General features: G+C 42.6%; 1 protein-coding gene across 5 annotated transcripts in view; it reads left to right on the forward strand.

Annotated features, from left to right (window-relative positions):
- PRDM1 (PR/SET domain 1) overlaps window positions 1-20,327 on the forward strand; it is a 128,628-nt gene that overhangs the window by 20,177 nt on the left and 88,124 nt on the right. The gene's annotated exons all lie outside the window — the stretch shown is intronic.

The raw sequence follows: 20,327 nt of genomic DNA on the forward strand, positions 1-20,327 counted from the left end.
CTACTTAAGGGCTAAGTGCAGACATTGCAGGAGGAGGGGAGGGGATGTTAGATTGCATTAAAAATGGCCACCTGATCTAAAATAAGTCAGGGTAGGGAGGGCTAGTGGTGGGTGGGGGGCAAGAAGGCTTGAAGGAGGATCAGGGGCCCGCAAGGAAATTAGGGGAGCAGTGGAATCTGTGAAAGCAGTGGAGGGGGGCAGGTAAGATCTGGTGGAAGGATCAGGGATACAGGTGGCATCCACAGGAGCAATGGGATGCAGGCAGCATTCTCAGAAGTGATGAGAGTGCAGGAGGCGTCTGCAGGACCAATTATGGGGCAGGCAGTATCTGAATGGGGGCAGGTCATATCTATAGGAGGTGGTGTCTGTAGGAGGGATTGGGGGGCAGCATCTACAGGGGGTTGCTGGGGTCTGGGAGGGTTTGGCAGGATTGTGGGGGCTTGTGGGGTCTGTAAGGGGGTCTTGGTGAGGACCAGGGGCTATTTTTAACTCCCTGGCTCCCCATCCCTCCCACCCCCTGCAAACAATATTTACTTCCTCAGCTCCCAGCATTAGCAAATATTGACAAAAGCAGGACTGGGAGCTGCTTGCAGGATGGGAGTTGGAGGTGGGGGCAGATCTACTGGGAGGGTGGGGTTGCTAAAAATACGCCAGTGCCAGGGGGGTGGGTAGGAAAAGCACAGCTTGGCGCTGGAGCCAGCAGTTGGGCTTTTTCAGCCCTAGGTACAGAAGTTAGATGCACTGGGCTAACCTAGATCAATTAAGTCTGAGTGTACATTGATCCAGGCCCACCTTAGACTGGATTCCACCATTTTTAGACCAGCCTATATGCATGGAACTTCTGTACAGTAATGGGTTTAGATTGATTTCTGATCAGTGAAACTAGGTCTCACTGTAAGGTCCACACCAGGACAAACTAAGTTAGATTGCATGGCTATTTTTAACCCAATCTAGGTTCCCTCTAACCTCCCCAAATGTCTGCACTTAGCCAAAGAGTTGTGTGGGTGATCCAGCCTCACGCTTCAGGCTGGAAACAGTGCACAAGCTGATGATGAGCAGGAATTTTCCTAAAGCCATATGTACTATATATCTACAGATAACCAGTCAGATGACTGGGGATGGGGGGCAGGAACGGGTTGTGTGCATTGTGGGGGTTGTTATTTTTGTTTGGGTTTTGTTTTGTATTGGCTTGGTTTGTTTTTTTACTTTCCTCTAAATTGAGGGCTCATTCACACTATGGCTACATATGAGATCTGGTGAACAGTTAGGGACACAGTCACCTTAACTAGTTACAAACAGTATGTCCTGTTTGGGTCTACACAGTGGCATTTTGCCATTCTACCATTTTGCTCTGCTGTATTTTTTCTCATTGTATCTAGAAAAAACATGGGCTGCCACATCACACTATCTCAACAGTAGGCAGAGTACATTACCAACAGCAAAGGGAGACAGTGTATTCTGGGATGTCCTACTGAACAGATGGCTAAAAGGAGGGAGAACCAACCAGACTGTTTGCACAGGCCTAGAGGCTGTACCTACAGAACTACAGAAAAAAACCTATATAGAGAAAGCCATCTGCCAGCTTAGAGTGTGGGTTAAGGTTAGCTCCAAAGTTATTTAATTAATGGCACTTATGAACCAGAGGCATTAATTCAGACATTCCTATTTTCCTGCTTCCTTTTGCAGTGAAAATGCTTTCTTGAATTTTTCAGTTTCCAAGCACTCTCCATTTAATCTGGGCATATCTATACAAATCAACTGTTAGTTTTAAGAAATATAAAACTTAATATACTGCCAAACCACTAACATGTAGATATTTGAGAAAAAGGATCATATGGCTCCCCTTTAGGGGAGCAAGATGCTGAAAAGGATATAGAGATGAGTTGTGCCCATGGCCTTGTCCCCCTTCATCAAGCAGCAAGGCTAGTGTACCAGGCACACCCATCTGCAGATGCAGTTATGAGTTCTTGTGTTAAAATTCTTCTGTTTTTTCAAAACACATCACACAATATTTACTAGCATATAAAATAAACTATGAGGAATGGTCCTAAATAATTATAACAGCTACCAAAATAAATAAAGTGCATTTTGTGAGGCATTTGGAGTTGCATTTTGATTTTTTTTTCATTGAGTGATAGTTTACTTGCTAATTTGTCAAACACAGAAATTTTCAATGCATTGTTAATGAGGGTCAAACTCTCCTAGATATACTTTTCTTTGGTTTGTATTTGCTCGTTTTGCTTCAGTTACAATTGTGAACTTAAAGATGTTGGTGCTTCTTAGAACCACATGGCTTTTCTTCAGTACAAATGGATTAATGAAAGCTTTTCTCTCCCTCCAGTACTCTTCTTAACAGTGGATGCAAAGTAATAGTGGAAAGGTAACAGGTTTGATTTCTGCTCTGGGCTGCCAGGCAGGCAACAACAGGTGTGTTTTGAGGAGACTGTCTCCACAGCTGAAGCTGTAAACTATGGCAACCAAAATAGGAGACAGGTTCAGGGAGTTCAAAAGGCAGCCAGCCGCCTGATACATGTCCACTGGGCTGCTTCTAACCCTGATGAGGTCTGCATTTAGAAGAATAGAAACTGTTCCAGTCTTAGATTTCACATGTCAGCCAAGCAGTTGTTTTTTCAAATGTTCCCCTTGCTGAGAGAGATAACATGAGGGTAAGGAGGTTGAATTTCTTCTTTTGTTTTACAAGTTAATTATTGCTTGGCTGCTGAGGGTAGTAATGGCCCAATGCAAGAGGAGCTTGACACAGCATTGTAGTAATCCACAAAATCCTGTAATCTCCTCTTTTGTTTGTTCTTAATATTTTTGTTTATATCACAGAAAGTTATCCCTGTAACAAACCCATTAAAAGCCCATGAAGCCAATACAATTTAGCTCACTCTAGATCAGCTATGCAGACTCATTGGGCCGTACTTTACCTTAAACCTTTCCCTTATGGACACACACGGAGACACAAGGACTCACTGATGTGGACTAAAGCTGACTATATCTGGGTTTTGTCTCATACCTCTTTAAAGGGCATATGAGAACTTGAGGGAACTAGCTAAGCTCTGTCAGCTGAAGCAGCCCTGACCTTGTTTTTTTACAACTAGTTTTCAGATGAAGGAAACATCACTATTTTTTCCCTTCTCTTTAGATCGATGGGTGGAAGTAGTCCCTGGGATTTGGCTATTTTCAAACAAAATATTTGAGCTGAAAAGTAATATTTATGGCAGTCAGCTAATAGAAAACACTCCTGCCCTTCCTTTGTTGTGTGTGTGTGTGTCTATGTGAATGCGTGCACACGTTGAACTCCCTTCTGGGTTTGACCTGTCCTGTAAGCACTATGGCTTCATTGACTTCACCTTCTATTCCTTTCTCTGCTGACATGAATCATTTTAAGAAAGCAGCTAAGTTTAGCACAAGGGGAAACAGGGTGCAGGGAAGTTCATGGCAGGCCCTTGCCATTTTGACCCTGTGCAAATGTCTGCTCATTCCATAGTGATGGATGGTGCAGCAGTTAAGCTTAAGTCACTTTTGAATTCTGAAAGTCATCTGCAGGAACTTATTCTCTTTTTAAAAAGAGACCCTGAAGGGATGTTGATTTAGTGACATGTAGAATGGAGCACGTGTTGACCCAGTCAGTCACTATAATAATGTTGTAGCAAGGGATGACATTAGCATTGGGTCACTAGAACTGAAGCAGGAAAAAACAATGGTTGGACTTCATAAAACTACTTCTCCTGGGGATGCTGATAGGGCCTGGCAGGTGGGAAGGGGTTATTTTGGATTATGTATCTGGTAAAGAGGGCAACTTCAGTCTCCCTTATACCTCCGTTCTTTTGCGATTTAACTATTTTTAGTTAAATTAGAGCAGTGTAAACCCTTTCCAGTCAGATTCCAAATGGATTCACATGTTTTTTCTTAGGAAAAATGTTTTTTTCCTCCAACAAGATACCTAAAACTGCCTTAAATGGCTAAATAAATAGCCATTATTTAGCTCAGGCTGTATCTACTTCTTTTTCAGACCTGACGAAGAACACTTTGTGTTCAAAAGCTAGTTTAAAATCTCTTCCAAGCACATGGTCCAATAAAAGATGTCAGTTCTCATTTTTTCTTCTCTGTGTTTCTTTTCTCATTCTTCTTATATTTTTTTACAACAGATGCCTTTTTTTTCCTTTTAATTCCAGCATTCATCTTTCCTTGCTCTGCCCCCTGTATTCTAATTGCTCCTTCCCAACCGTGACTTATCCCTCTCCCCTAGCTTTTTACCTACCTAAGTTCAGTGTCCTTTCTGCCTCCACCATCTAGGGTCAAGTACAGACATTACACTTTTACCAGAATAAGTGATCAAACCCATAACAGAACAGAATTTTGGCATACACAGACTGGTTTAAAATGGTGGAACCTGGTCTAGGATTTGCCCTCCCACCAAAGGGCAAATGCATGTTCTGTTCACTACCAATCTAAATTACACCACTTACCGAAAACTGCGTAATGTAGGTCGATTCTGCCTCAGGCTTTTTGTCTGTCTGTACCTAGACCCAGTATAAAGGATTTTGTTATTGTATTGAGCTGCTTCTATTAGGCCCCAGTGCTTTTGCTGCACAGCCTATGTCTGTTATGATATCTTCATTTCCTGCCTCCTTTTCCTTGAACCCAGTTGATCATAAATTCACTGCCTTCCCCTCTGTTGAACTCTTATTTTTTTCAATTGGCCCTGATTTCACTATATAAATCTTGGATCACCATGGACTGCATCTCTAGCAGCATAGAAAGAGGAAGGAGAGGAGTTTTTTGGTTTGTTTGGGGTTTTTTTTGAGGGGGCAGGGGTTGTTCTACAGCACAGAAGGAAAGCAGAGAGAAACAGGTAATACAAAGTCAAGCAAATTCCTGCACTATCTTGCATAGTGTAAATACATGCTGGAAAGATGTACATAAAACAAGTATAATGCAAGGTGTAGATGGCAGCAACAAGTGATGAGTTATTAAACAGAGACACAGGGCGTGTCTACATGAGACACTACTGCACAGTAGCAACAAGCTACTGACCAGTAGCTCATTGCTTCCATGCAGTAGCATTGCTGGGCACTAACCATGATGTAACACTACTGAACAGTAACATCAGAAAAAATGTGTTATTTAGTACATAAGCAAGTCCTGCCCAGTCCACCGCTCGTGTAGATGCAGCCACAGTGGTTCAGTTTGAGCCATTTGTAATCCGTGCCTCTTCATTTTGGATGTTTGGCCTTTAAACAATTGAGTGGAATAGGATGCAGTATAACAAAATGATAGACTAGCCTTTGTCCTTGTATTTCATACAGCTAGAACCAACAACTGAACTGAAAAAATGGAGTCCACTGAGTTTCAAAATGAGCAATGCAATTACAAAAGGGCTGGAAAGAAAAAATGTTGCTTTTATCATTAATGTTTCTGTAAACAGAACAAATGATTCTGTAAACGAATGTGGCAATAACTCCCTACAATCAGAAATCTTCACGTTTCCCGTAATACTACTTTATGTTTATAAGGGGTCTCTTGTCTTTCTGTTTCTGGCCCTCTGAAGTGCTTGTTCAGATACAAAATACTGGAAATCACAACCAGACTTCTGAAAGTCTCCAACCTTTCTCATTTATTCAAATGCTGAAGTGGATTGATTTGCTTTGTCTCCTTGTTGTCAGACTATTATGTTGGAAGTTTTTGGTACAATTGCTAGCTATTCTTCTTTGAAATTCTATGTGGTATGGACATTAATTACTTTCCTTATATTGCTATATTAATTATGGCTGTATTTAACCATTAAATTATTGTAATTTCAATTCTGCATTTGTATTGAAGTGCTGTCTGGAGGCTCCAGATGAGATTGTTGATTATTTTGATAGGCATCTCCCAGGCAAGTTACACTCTAAATGAACAAGATGAGGAAAGAGTGTGAGGAAGAGTGCTTGATAGGGAACTCAACAGCAGACAAACTGGTTATTATAAATTACAGAAGGGGTCCTGAACTGAATTACTGTATGAATCCTAGACTTACTAGAGAGAAAGGTTGGTCTTGTAAGTTGACCAGCTGTTGTTCACTCTAGGACCTTAAAGGATCGGGACCATAGGTGGTGGAAGGCTAGGACTAAAGGGGCTTAGTCCCCACAAATATGGGGCAGTGGGTAGGGCCACAAGGCAGCCCAGCCACAGGCTCCAGGCGCTTGCAGCAGGGGTGAGGAGGGGTGCACACACAACAGTGAGGGAGGGAGTGGGGCTGGGACTGAGGCAGGGGTAGGTACTGCACTGCTGGGGCAAGGTGTGGGACAGAGCCATGAGCGGCTCATCTGAGGAGCTTGGTTCCTGCTGCTATGTGCACCCCAGGAGGCATGGGGAGGCATGTGCCCCCAGATCTGCATGTGGGGCAAGGGTGGGCTGCCGCTGCAGACTGGGGACAGGGCAGTGCTGGGCTGTTCCTGGAGGGGCCTGGGCTGGGCTGCACTCAGGGCAGGCAGCAGCAGTGCTGGGAGGGGACTACAGAGGGGGCTGCAGCCACCCCAAAATTCACCATGACCCTCCCAACCACCCCCTCCCAGCACCACCACTGCCTGCCCCAAGCAGAGCACAACCCAAACCCTTCACTAGGAAGAGCCTCGTGCAGCTCCCCAGCCCCAGCCTGCAGTGGCAGTCCACCATTGCCCTGCACACAGATCTGGGAGCACATACCCCCCCTGCCATGCCTTCCTGGAAGCCACCACCTCCTCCCCACACAGAGTTCCCCCCAGACAAGCCGCTTATGGCTCTGTCCCACACCTTACCCCGGCTGTGCAGGACCTGCCCCTGCCCCTGCCCCAGCCCCAGCCCCAGCCCCAGCCCCAGCCCCACTCCCTTCTTCACAGCTGGGGGTACAGATTGAGGCCCCAGCAGGGAGGGAGGGAGTGGGGCACAAGAAGGAGCAGGGGTTGGGGTGAGTGAGGCCATGGCCAGGCCAGGTGGTGGGACAAACGGAGGCCAGGAGGCCACATGCTCCCCACAATCTGTTCACTGCACACTGGGCTTTGCTCCCTGCTGCAGCTGCCCTGGGAGCAGCTGATGCCATATCCCTGCCGCCACTGGGCTGAGCTGTGCCCCCTGCCCACCTGGCAGCAGGATGCTCATGTCATTGCATGGCTCTCAGGGCAGCAGGGCTCAAAGCTCAGCACACATCAGCAGCCACCTCTGCCCTGCAAATAGATTGGGGGGCATGTGCCCCCAGAGTCTTCTCTTGTCCCAGCACCTGGCCCAGCTAGTGCCCCACTAACCCCAGCCCCTGCTCTTGCCTGTGCCCACTCCCCTCCCTCACTGCTGGGGCCTCACTCTGCCCCCTCCTCCACAGCCCTTTCCCCTCCCCACACCCCTTCCCCAACAGATTTACCTGCAGGCGCGGGGGGTGAGGTAGGGCGCATGCACTCAACCCCTAAATGAATTTTTCTCCCTCCACCTATGATCAGGGCCCATACTGTTATTGAAAGAATTCAACTGATTTTATGTCACAAGTGTTCTCAAAAGATTTAAGTAAAATAAATTAAAAAGAAGATCAACAGAATTATCATTGGTAATAGTAATCTAACAATAAAATCAAATAAGAATTCAATCAAAATAAATTTAGCAACTCAAGCAAATTAGTCTCAATATTGGTGTGATGAATCATTGAAGTAGTATAAAATTACTTCTCATATAATATTTAATGCATCTAATATATTTTAAGACAATCTAAAAAGGCAGCTGCTATAAATTCCAACTAAAGAATTTTACCAAAGTCACTCACTTTATCATTTGAATCTAGCTGAGTAGCTTAATACTGAAATCAAATTATTCAGTTTTGGAACCACAAATTCAGAGCCAATCTATACATTTGCACTTCTAGTAACATGGCTGCCCCTCTCCTCCCCCACCAGAAATGACAGATGACAGTTTCAAGTCTTTCGGGACTTTTAGGCACAGAACACACTTACATGTGTATTTAGGAGACAGTTTGCGGCTGTTAAACCCAGTAGGCTTTTCATTTGGTGCCTTCCACATAGGGGCTTTTTGAGTTCCCACACAGATACATGTTTGCACACAACTAACCTTTCTAGTTCACACCCTGAACACTGGGAAAATAAAGTCTTGAGCATTTTTCAATTAACAAAAGACAAAAACTAGGAAAAGGAAAAATAAGAATCTTAAAATGATGTAGGATTCACAAATTCTTTGGCTCTTACAGTCTTCTGAACTATCATGTAGTTGGAGAAAGCCCCCAGATTGGTGGATAAATGCTGGCAATTGGTGGATAAATTCTTGGTAATGGTTTCCTTCCAGGTGCAGGAGAGATTGGTCAAAGGCTCGTATGTTTTATGTGTTATGTCTTCCTCTCCCCAAGGTGATCTGTCTTGGAGGTTCTAAAAACTACAGGCCCATTGATCTGAACAGAGAGGCTTCTCAGCTTTTAGCTGTAATTCTTATGGTTTAGGAATTTCGTTCACTCTGCTGGAGAGCAGCTCCAGCTAAGATAACTTTTGGATACCTCCCATGTGTGGCCTATCTTGGCACCATGCAATTTGGTCTTATCTAGGCTGAATTATTTAACCATTGATGAGTGTTTAAAAGTTCTTCTTAAGCATGCAATGTTAAAGCTAGGAAGTGCTTTCCCTATAAATAAGACCACTTCTGAGGATGCTGGCATAGTTTTATCTGGGTATAATCTGAGTCCAATAATAAAAGCCTTGTCACCGGTTCTTGGAATATTTAGTATTAAAATAACAAATTAATACAGTTAATAAAAATAGCTAATGGAAAAAGCCTCACAACAAACTACTGGCAAAATAAAAATATATTTAGACATGAAACAATTAATTATCCCCTTTCTCTCCTCTCCTAATCTAAAAAAAATGCTCTTATTCTTTTTGAAAACAAGGCAATATAACAGTGACTTTCCTACTTTGGAACTGGATTGCATGTCTTTTTATTTTCTGAAATCTATATCCCGAGAGAGAAAAATTAAAACGCACTAAGACATAGGGTCTGTTATTCTCTCCATACAGTCCTGCTGTTATAGAGTCTTATTATACCAACAAATGAATAAGCATAGCAGAGCTAAATTCTGTCATGTGCCCTAATCCTATATCTTTCTGTTAGACCAGTAGCATAACGAAAGTGGATGACCAGGGCATCAGCTGCAGGCACCAACACTGGGATAGGGAGAGGCACAACGAGAACAGCAGCTGTACTGCTGGCCCAGTAGTCACTGCTGCCACTGATGCTGCCTTCAAAGTTGTTCCACTCAGGGGATGCCTTACTTAGACTGCAGTGGCTGGTCTTAGAGAAGGCTAGTCGAACACAAATTCTTCCATCAGGGTAATCTTTTAAATTATTTAAGGCCACTTTGTGCTGTGTAAGACTCTGGCCCTAACTTTCTTCCCAGGTCACACAGGAGACTAGAAATTCAACCCAGATTTCCCAAGTCCCTGCCCTATTCCTTATCCACAAGACTGTCTAATTCTAATTCTCATCTGGAAAGACATTTTTTAAGTTTGCTTTTCATGGGTTTGTACCAAGTCTTCACTTTGGTTTGTGCTGCATTTGTGTTGCCTGAGATTCAGGTTCTAAAGGATGTCAAGGCTCCAATCATAAATTTAAAGCTTTTAACTTGATTTTATTGTGAAAACTATGCATGCCAGTTTCAATTGTGCAATTTCAATGCAAAACCTTAAGTTAATGCAAGTTCTGAAGACTGTCAGCCTTATTATTCAAACAGGAATCAAAGCTCAATATTTGACAAAACCTTCAGCAAGTAAAGTTTTATTTGGTCCTTGCTGAATTGCACAATGCTCTAAGAAAAACATGTATATTTTCTCACTCACATGATTCTTTTCTCTGCTTGTGTCTAACAGATCATTTAATTGTTACAAGTTAATGAAAGATATACAAAACAAAGGTTTACTTCTTTTCTCAGTGGTAATGGAGCAATGAAAGAATCTGTATGAACAGTTATGTGGTTAACACATTTGAAACAAGAATGGGTTTATAGTACCGTGTATATTAATTCAGCGCCATATTACTGTTATCCAAGTGAAAACGGTATTTTTAGTTTACAGAGCCAAACATAAGTTAGTCCCCAGTCCATCAAACATTTAATAAGGCTACTCAGGATAGTAAACTTAAGTCTGTGAGTGTTTTCAGGTTTGGGGCCTTACTGCATTAGATGGCATCATTCAGAACTGGTTTTTGGTTTTCCTCAGTATTATACTTCGGATCATCTGATTCTTCACCTTTTAAGAGGTAAGAGCAGTTCAGTTTCATTTGAAAAAAGGGCATGGATTTTGTTTTTGCTTGAAATGTTTAATAGGTACAAATGATGCTTGTCCTAACTTGTTTTGTATTTACATAATGATTAATAATATATTCATTGCAAAACCAACCTAATATTAAAGTTTTTTCCTTTGTCTTCCTTTTTAAAATTTTAGCTGGTATCCTTTCCTTTTATGTAAATATCCATTAAAAAAAAACTCATGCTGAAAATGTCAGGTTTCACCTATTATTCACTTTTGATTTGACTACTGTTTTCTTTATGGCCTGATCCTGAAAACACTTATGCATCAATGTTCTACATGGTAGCTTGTTAGCATATATTTTAAGCTTTTAATAATTTTAGTCTAATATCTTTGTCAGAGACTCACAGAAATTTAGAGATGGAAAGGCTCTATTAAGTCATCTAGCACACCTTTCATTAGTATAAATACCCTCTAAATTGTTGGCTTTCTCTATAAGATTCTTAAGTTTGTTTCTGAATACTTTTATCATTCATCAGCTGTCTATCTTCTAAGAGATAGTCGGACATGGTATTTTATTTGTACAAATACACTTTTCTGCTCCTTAGTAATCAGCTATGTTACTAAAGTCCACAAAATACTATTTTTCCTATGGCAAAGAACTGCTAGCTCTACTGTTTTATAAGCTACCCAGAAGGCGTAAAACCCCATACTGTTCTGACTGTTCCTCTGTATGTGGAAAGTACAAAATAATTTAAGAACTCTGTTTCTCTTTTTTACTCAGTTGATGTTCCGAATAAGATTTCAACAGAAATGTTTTTGCACTGGAGTAAAAAAAACCTGTCCAAGGACTCCACTTTTATTTCTCTCTCTCTCTCTCTCCCTCTCTCTCTCTCCCCCCTATATATATAATATATAATATATATATAGGAGAGAGAGAGAGAGAGAGAGAAATATCTATACTATTTATACAGCTGTCTAACTTTACAGAACACAGTTAAAAGTTTGTGTGCATAAATGTACATGCACACACGTGCATATGTATATATGCATATATATACACACGTGTGTATATACATACAAATAGAAACACATTATACATGGATAAATATATATTATATCATATAAAATATGATGTATATGTATTATGTATATGCATACATATGTGTGTATATACACACACATGTATGTCTATATATTTATTCCTGTATATGTATATCTTTTTGTGAGTATATAATACATGCACTGAAGTTACCAAATTAATCTTAATCAATTCTAAATTTCTTTGGATTTTATTTGCATGTCTATCTGGGTGGGGAGAGGAGGGGGCTTCCTACCATATAGCACAAATTAGGCCTTTAAAAACAAAGTCTTCTCTTAAGAATAGCTGTATTTTTGTTCTGACAAAAGAAGTCAAAACACAAGTGTGGACACTAAATCAAATAGTCAAATGTGTGTAATCTGATGCCAAGTGTAAACATGTATGGACTTTACAAGGCTTGCTGACACTAGATACTCTGATTTACTTTGGTCTGAAAAAAGGGTTTTGACTCTTCACGGTAGTGGTTACAAAGGGTAGTCCGAATCCCAGATGCAATAGGAGCAGATCCATATGATCAGCTAGCTCCCCTTACATCTATCTTTTTTCTGAGTTAGTTTCAGCTTCATTGTGGGTTAATCCAGCTGGCACTGGTCTAGCTGAGTATGCTATGGTTCTTTTCCCTTTGTCTTCTTAGCAGAGTTGATTAAAAGCATTTAGTACTGCAAAGAACTGCTAAAGAGTAAAAATAAAGTAACAAGTCAATTTCAACGGCAGTTAAGCACTTAAATACCTAAATACCATGAGATTTAGACCAAAGAAACCGTTTCCTTTTCCATTAAACGGTACTAGGCCACAGAGGTAAAATATTTAACAAATTAAAAACATTTTTTAAGCCTCCCTCTGAAGCAGTGGTTGTTGGCTACAGCAAAGGTAGAAGATTTTGACTGGACTGTGCCAATGCTCCTGCTGGGACCAAAGCCAGAGGTTCCTGGCTGGAGGGTATTGCCCCTGCTTTCAGGGTCAGGCTGATCGCCATATTTGGGGTCTGGAAGGAAATTTACCTGATGGTCAGATAGGTATGGACTGTGTGGGTTTCTGCTTTCCTCTGTAGCAGGGGCATGGCCCTCTACCCAGGATCTCTTGAGAACGTTTCATAGAATCAGGAAGATGGCTGGAATGGTTCCCTTGCTTTACAGTGGCAGGTTAGGATGTTATGCAGGGGTTGACAGTAGTCTTATGTAGAGTTTAGATTATGGATTTTACATGATGGCCTGGATAGGGATGATCCTGCCTATGGCAGGGGTTGGACTAGATGACCTCTGGAGGTCCCTTCCAGCTCTAGTTCTCTATAATTCTATGATTGTTTTGTTGTTACTTCTTCACTGGTATACTAACAACCTCAATGGCAGAATTACTTCACTTGTACAAAACCACTTCTGGAAAAATGTAAATTTTCAGACTGCTTAATATCTGTGCTGAACTTTTCAAGCTATGTAAATGATACAGCCATAACTGCCATAACACAGCAATACAGGCTGTGCAGTATTCAGATGCTTGTAAAGGAATTCTTGACAGCTTTGCATGTAACATCTTTGTAATTAAGTATGTATTTTACAGACAACACTGTGGTATCTGAACACTAAACTTTTTCTATTCACTGTTCAATGAGAGACATTTCTATGCTTCAGTCTGCCTTCTAGTTATACCACATGAATGTAGACATGAATGTAGGTGGAACAGATTTTTTTTTTGCTCACTGTCATTTCAGGGGTGTTGCCAAATCATTCTTATATTTTTGTTGTAGGGAGAAAAACACAATGAGATGAGTCTTTACATTTCTTTACTTTTCAAGATAGCGAGACTTGCAATGGTCCTTCTGTCCAGTGGAATAGACAAAATGCAACAATGCCAGTTCTTCTGACTGGTAGCACAAAATACTACATGCTAGATCCTTGAGTGGTCTGGAATTTTGCCTCATTCACTGGAAGAGAGAGGACACAGATATGATAGTATACCATCTTTATACATAGGTACTGCTCCAGTTTTATCAAATAGAACAGTCCTTCAGAGCCCAGTTTTCAGAAGTGTTGAGCATCCATAACTCCAAATTGAAGTCAATGGAAAATCTGAGTACTCCTGAACTCAGAAGATCAGATAACAGATACAGGTCCAGGTTCCCTGGTCTTGCCTCTGGTTGCATCTCTGATATACCCTGTATGTAGAAAACTAGCTATGCTGCTTTACACCAGGGGTCAGCAATTATTTCAGCTGGAGGGCCACTTGAGGATTTTTGGTGAGTTGTTGCAGGTTAAGGGGTGGGGGTTGTTGACCCAGCCTGGTGCGGTGGGGGAAGGGGGCAATTGAACTGGCCTCCAGGTCATACGCCCTGCACCCACCACCAGAGGCACTGAATGGAGTGGGCGGGCAGGTGGGATCAGGGCCAGGATCACAAGGTGGTAACAGCACAGGGCCGGGACTGAGCTGCAATCTGCTCCCCACACATCCCTGCCTACAGAACTAGCACCCATCACAGGGATGCGTGGGAAGTGGATTGTGGCTCTGCCCTGAGCCCCAGCCCCATGCTGTCACCACCCTGTGATCCTGGGCCTGGATCCTGCCTGCCTGTTCTGCTCCCAGACACCTCTCCCTGCCTGCATGCAGCCCCATCCCAACTGCTCAACTAAGCACACCCTGCCCATGGGGATCTGGAGCTGGTCTCCACGGAGATCCTGCCAACGTGCCCACTCCATCTGGTGCCCCTGGCAGTGGGTGTACGATGAACAGGCCAGAGTGCCTGGGTAGTGGGGCTGGGTGCTGCTACCATAGGGGCTGCTGGGAAGCTGAGTCAAGCTGCTGTACCACCCCTGCCCTGCTGTGCACCTGGGGGTAGCAGGTTTGGCTGCAACCACCATGGCCTGGGCTGCCCCCTGCACCTGGGTCAGGTGGGGCCAGGGTCCCATCACAGGCTGGATAGAATCCCTTGGCAGGTCAGATCCAGCCCACAGGCTGTATTTTGCCCATCATTGCTTTACATAATTCTGAACATTGTGATCCCCCACCTTGCACACAGACAGATGTCCAAAAGGCACCAGACCACCAAAGGTTAGTGTTGACCTAGTTAAAGGGCACTTGGAAGGGCTGGATGGGTACAAGTCAGCTGGCCTCCATCCACTGGTGCCGAAGGAATTGGCCAGTGTCACAGCTGAGCCACTGACACAGTTGTTGAGCTCTAATGGTCCTCCAGACAGGTCTATGAGGACTGGAAAAAGGCCAACATGGTGCCCATGTTTAAGAAGGGGAGAAGGGAGGCACCAGGTAACTTTAGACCAGTCAGTCCTACCTCTATCCCTGGGAAAATACCAGAAAAAATCATCAAAGAGTGTATTTGTGAAAGCCCAGCAGGGGAGATGGTGCTGAATGGAAACTAGCATAGGTTCATCGTAGATAGCTCTTGCCTGACAAACCTTATAGCTTTTTATGACCAGGTCACACACTGTCTTGACACAGGAGCAGAGGCCAATGTCATCTACCTGGATTTTAGGAAGGCCTTCGACACAGTTTCACATCCTATTCTCATAGGGAAGCTAACGGGCTGTGGAGTTTAGAGGATGGCCGCCCGCATGATTAGTGGTCTCCATGAAAGACCCTACAAGAAGAGGTTGAGAGATCTGGATCTCTTTAGTCTGTACAAAAGATGGCTGAGGGGTGACCTTGTGACCGCCTATAAATTTATCAGGGGAGGACAGCAGGGAATTGGGGATGCGCTGTTTACCAGAGCGCCCCAGAGAGTAACTAGGAATAATGGGTGCAAACTAGTGGAGAGTAGATTTAGGTTAGACATTAGGAAGAATTTTTTTACAATACGGGTAGCCAGAGTCTGGAATGGGCTTTCAAGAGAGGTGGTGCTGTCACCTAACTTGGAGGTCTTCAAGACGAGGCTAGACAATCACCTGGCTGGGGTCATCTGACCTCGGTCCTCTTTCCTGCCAGGGGCAGGGGGTCAGACATGATGATCCATTGGTTTCCTTCTGACTCTATAATCTATGAATCTATGATTTCCCTAAAACATGGGAGGTCCCTGCTGCCAGTTTAGCTAAGCCTGCTTTGTATACCTCTAACAGCACAATGTAGACTCGGTCTTGGCTAAGAATGGATTCCTAGCTCTACATAGGGCTGAGGATGGAAAGAAAACAAACACCATGGGTTAGTTTGCTAGTGGGATTCCTTCAAAAGATGACAATAGATATAGCTTGTTCTTAATATAGATAGTTTGCTTTTTGTATTGCCAATTATTCCTTTCTCCCTTACTTGGCATTTCCACAAAAACCAAGAGAAGAAAAAATTCTAAAAGAGGTATAAGAGAAAACTCCTTTGACTATCTCAGGGGATTTTCTCCCCTTTCTAGGCCCATCCATATGAAAATCAGATAGCTGACTCCTAAAATTTACTTGAATGAACACAAATTCCTGAGAGGGTCACTTAGCCCCAGGAATCCCAGCCTATTTGGAAAACTGTATCTTGAAAAAATGTACAAACATTGGTCTTGATCCAAAGCCACTGAAATAAATAGAAACAACTTTTCCTTGGCTTAAATACGCTTCAGTTCTGCTTCTGCTTCACCCCCACCCCCACCCCCCTCTCTGCTGCCCAATTGACTAAATACTGGTTTGGGCACAGGAAACCTTTTTAACATCTGATGGTGAGATTTTGGTACAGTGTGTGGGAGAAAAGAGGTATTAGACAGACTTCAACCTTCCTTCCAGAGGGTTTGATGATACACTACACACAGAAGCAATGGTACACTATGACATAGCTAAGTCCTATAAGTTTACTCTGAATGTCAAATACTTTTTTTTTCCCTTTAAAAAGTCTGAAAATACTTGTAACCACTTAGACCGAAAGTAGTGGAGGCCTATGCCAAGGGCTTATGACATTTCTCATGTTTTCTTAGCTTACTTTACTAACTCTAGTTACAAGAGGAGACGAGTATAAGAGGCCCGATTCATCTAGCCCTGTGGACACAGCCTGATTGTTGAGGTCTTTCTGAGGGTGTCATGTGCTTTCAAGTGGAGGTTTCCCAGGCCTGCAACTTTTTGGAGCCCCTAAGGGGTTAAACTGCCACCACCTGGCTCCTGGTCCAGGTATAGCACCCCTCCATCCCCCCTTACTCTCCTCCTGCTGTCACCAGGGTTTCTAGGCTCCCCGACCCTCCTCCAGTTTCTGCTTCCTGAGCCTGAGCTGGGGTGGGGCAAGGCATCTCATCCCACCTGACTTTAAGAAGCTTGCAACCATGGAGCTCAGGGGGACCTGGGACCCTACACAGTACAGCAAGGTATAGAGTACTGCCACAGGGTAAAGGGGGCACATGGCACGAGAGAAACTGATGCAGCACACCACACTGCATGGGCTCCTTCCTGGTGTGCTGCATCAGTGCCTCCCATGCGATGTGCCCCCAGCCGCTCAGAAGTTGGGCTACTCTGTCCTAGAGTATCCAATTGTCTCAAACAGCCCTGGCTGGAAGTCTTTCTTGGTAAAATGTTATCTTTCATTTGAAGAATGGCTCTCTTTCCTTTTTCAGTCCCTTCTTTAGTTCTGAACTGCTCCTATCATCCTGGTACCTAAGCAGTTCACGTAGAGTGATTTCTTTACCTCTTAACTTGCTTGTAAATCTGTTCCTGACTGATGAAAAAATGCATTTACAAAACTCCTTTCTGCCTCTAGATGTGCTTTAATAATTTGCTGTTAAATAATAAGGTTAATATCAGTTCTTTCAAACTTCAGCTTACTCAGAACACAGGAGTGCTTACCCTCCCCAGTGTTTCTGAATGAAACAAGGGTTTGAGCTTGTTTATATTAATTTATAATAAAAGCAGAAATAGGGGACATTTAAGAATGATAAATATAGCCCAAGATAATCACATGGGAGATAAGTAGTGAGAAAGAATAACAAGAAAACTCTTCACTTCTATGGGAAAGCATGGAGGGGCAAAGCCACAAAGAAGAGAGAAACTGCTGAATCTAAACAATGGCTTGCAGCAGTGAGTCGCAATGATGTGATTTTAAGAAACGGTGTTCGCAGCAGATTTGCGTCACAGCTGAACACCAAATATGCCAACATTACTTCCTTTTTCCTGTACCCAGTGCCTTCTTCGAAAGCCTGACCCCTGTTATCCACCTTATTTGTTCAGCAGTGGACTTCATACGATTGATTCAGTTCTCATTAAACTGATTTACTGGGCTCGCTGGCTCTGCTCAACTTCAGTTTATTCCTACTTTGTTTAAAATTCGGGAAGTGCAGGGGGAGGGGGAGGGGATACTAATGGCTGCACTTGTGCAAACGGAGTGGCAGCTGATTTATTGCAAAGGTTATAAAGGAAAAGTATTAAGTGTGTTCCATTCTGCTTGGCAAAAGCCATCCTGCACAATGTCCAATGAAACCCTGAGAGCACTGTTTTGTAAAAAGAAAGGGAGGGGGAAAGCTCCACGAAAGATGTGTTCTTCTCCTTTTGAGCATTAATTAAGACTGTAAATCACAAGCAACATGAAACAACTGTATCCGACAGAACATGGACAGTTCTGAAGTTCTGCTGCGCTTGTGTGATCAGTCTGAATACCTACACTGAAGCACTAATGGGAGGGCAAACTTCAAAGGGAAATTTTGGCATGAAGGAGAGGTCTGCAGGACTATTACATGGATAATGTTGTAAAAGAGACTCCTCCATGCAAATTGGGTAGGGAGGAGGAATGAAAGTTTGAAAGGTTTATAGGAACTCAGACTTCTTTTCTTTAAAGCACAAAATAAGCCCCATAATAAGTTGCTATTACCATGCAATATTGAGAGTTGTGCATGTATTTATGTTTTGATTATTGAGAGGAAGGGAGAAAGAATATCTGATAATTGGAAATTATGTTAATAGCCTCTAAAGTTAAATTGTTGTCCTCTCTAAATTGTTTAATAAAATATTTATACTGATTTGCCATACTGTGGACACAGTGAGTTAAATTCTCATTCCTCTAATATAAAGGAATTTGTAGAATTTAAGGCCAGAAAATATTGTGAAGATCATATAGTCTCATCTCCTGCCATAGAATTTTCCCCAGGAATTCCTGCATCAAACTTGTACCTTACAATTGAACTTTTTGTTAAAAGAAAGAAATCCAGTCCTGAGCCAAAAGCCAGGTACAGACATTACACTTTTACCAGTCTAAATGATTGGAGATTAATTTATACCTATAACAGAACAGGAGTTTGGCACACACAGACTGATTTAAAAATGGCGCAGCCCAGTCTAGGGTTCCCCCTACTGCCGCATCAAAGGGTGAATGTGTGTTCTGTTCACTACTGAGCTAAACTATGCTGCTAAGTTATAGAAAACTGCATAACTTAGATCAATTCTGTGTTGGGCTTTTTGAATGACTGTACCTAGCCAAAAACTTCAAGTTATACAGTCTAGGCTCAGCTTCTAGCTACTGTGAATCCCCTATTGCAACTATAAGGGCTAGTCAAGCATAAGTCGGAGGAAAATTCAGCCCATTCATTGCTTATTTGAGCTTAAACTATAGCTGTTTACATGTAGTGTGCTGATGCTGAAGTGGCATGGCCTCAATAGTTAGTTCACAAGTAATGCATTTACCAGCAGAACATATTTTCATCATTATAAGTAAACATCTGTCCAACTAATTGTTGTCCAGAATTCCTCAAAGCATTCTTGGTTTGTAATGTGTGGTTTTAGATGTAATTTGCAATGCTGGGGATTCCAGATCGGATGATGAGGTTAATTTGCCCTCTAATAGAACATTCCATTAGAACAGAGATGTTCTCCGTAAGCAAGCAGGATGTAGGGAAAAAACTGTGAAGCCAGTCAACTCTGAAAAAAAAATCTGGGATGATTTATTTATTATATGAGATTCCCAAGGACCTGGCAGTAAGTGTCCCTTTGTTTACAGAAGAACTGTCACTGATGCTGAATTTTATTTGTAGTTTCATATCATGCAGAACAATACTGTGAAGCCATACCAATATCCCTAAGAATATTCCTTTAAATATATCATTTTTTACAATTGTTTATATGCAACAAGGAAGAACAAGGATTTTTTCCTACTATAGGAATATTTGTGCTAAGGGGTTTATAGTATAGGAGCAATGCTTCAGAGCAGAGGTAGGATTCATCATGACTGGATTTGCTCCAATTTGCTCAAAAAGCCAATCTGTGTGTTACTTACATTGTCAAGGAAAGTACTGCTTGGGTGCATCTACACACATGCTTAACTGTGCAATAGTCTAAATTGCTGCAGTGTACAGCGTCACAGTGTACACGTGTGGCTCACGCCACAGTAAACTAATTTTTGCTGCAGTAAGATAGTATTGTTGGGGACACTACTGTCTTACTGCATTGAAAATAACTGTGCCTAAACACACATGTAAACACTGACCCAGGCATACATTGCACCCAGTCAGCCCAGGCAGCAGGGGACCAGACCCCTGCCTGCTGCCTAACTACAGGGCTGCATATGCTGGGGAACTCTGGTGCCCCAGCCAAACCCAACACCACTTCCTGGAGGCCGAGGCTGACCCCTGGGGTGTACTGCCAGCCCAGGTCTGCTCCACCCTGGCTTAAACTGCTGCAGTCCTGGGCGCAGCATCTGTATGTGCATCCTGGACCGCAGCATTTTGAGCATCTACACAGACTATTCAGGTGCCATGATAAACTCCGGCACAAACTGTTCCATAGTTTATCACATTGCCTTAATAGAATGTATAGATGCACGCCTTGAGATGCAAAGCACAATGTGTCATTTATTTTAGCACTACAGTGGTATTTCAAAGTAAAATCCACAATGTTTTCATCTCCTTCATGATAGAAAGGGATATTACTTAACATTTTCAATTTAAAACAATATCTTTATTCTTACTTGGGAACCAGAGCATCAATGGTTTATTGTATCTTTATCAAAGGTTCTCAGGTGTTGATGATCGGTTTCTCTTTTTTACTCCGTTGAAGTTCCAAATAATACTTCAGCAGAATTGT

Source organism: Crocodylus siamensis, chromosome 1, assembly GCF_052110815.1.
Source record: "Crocodylus siamensis isolate JL-2025a chromosome 1, ASM5211081v1, whole genome shotgun sequence".
In the NCBI taxonomy this organism is placed as follows: domain Eukaryota; kingdom Metazoa; phylum Chordata; order Crocodylia; family Crocodylidae; genus Crocodylus; species Crocodylus siamensis.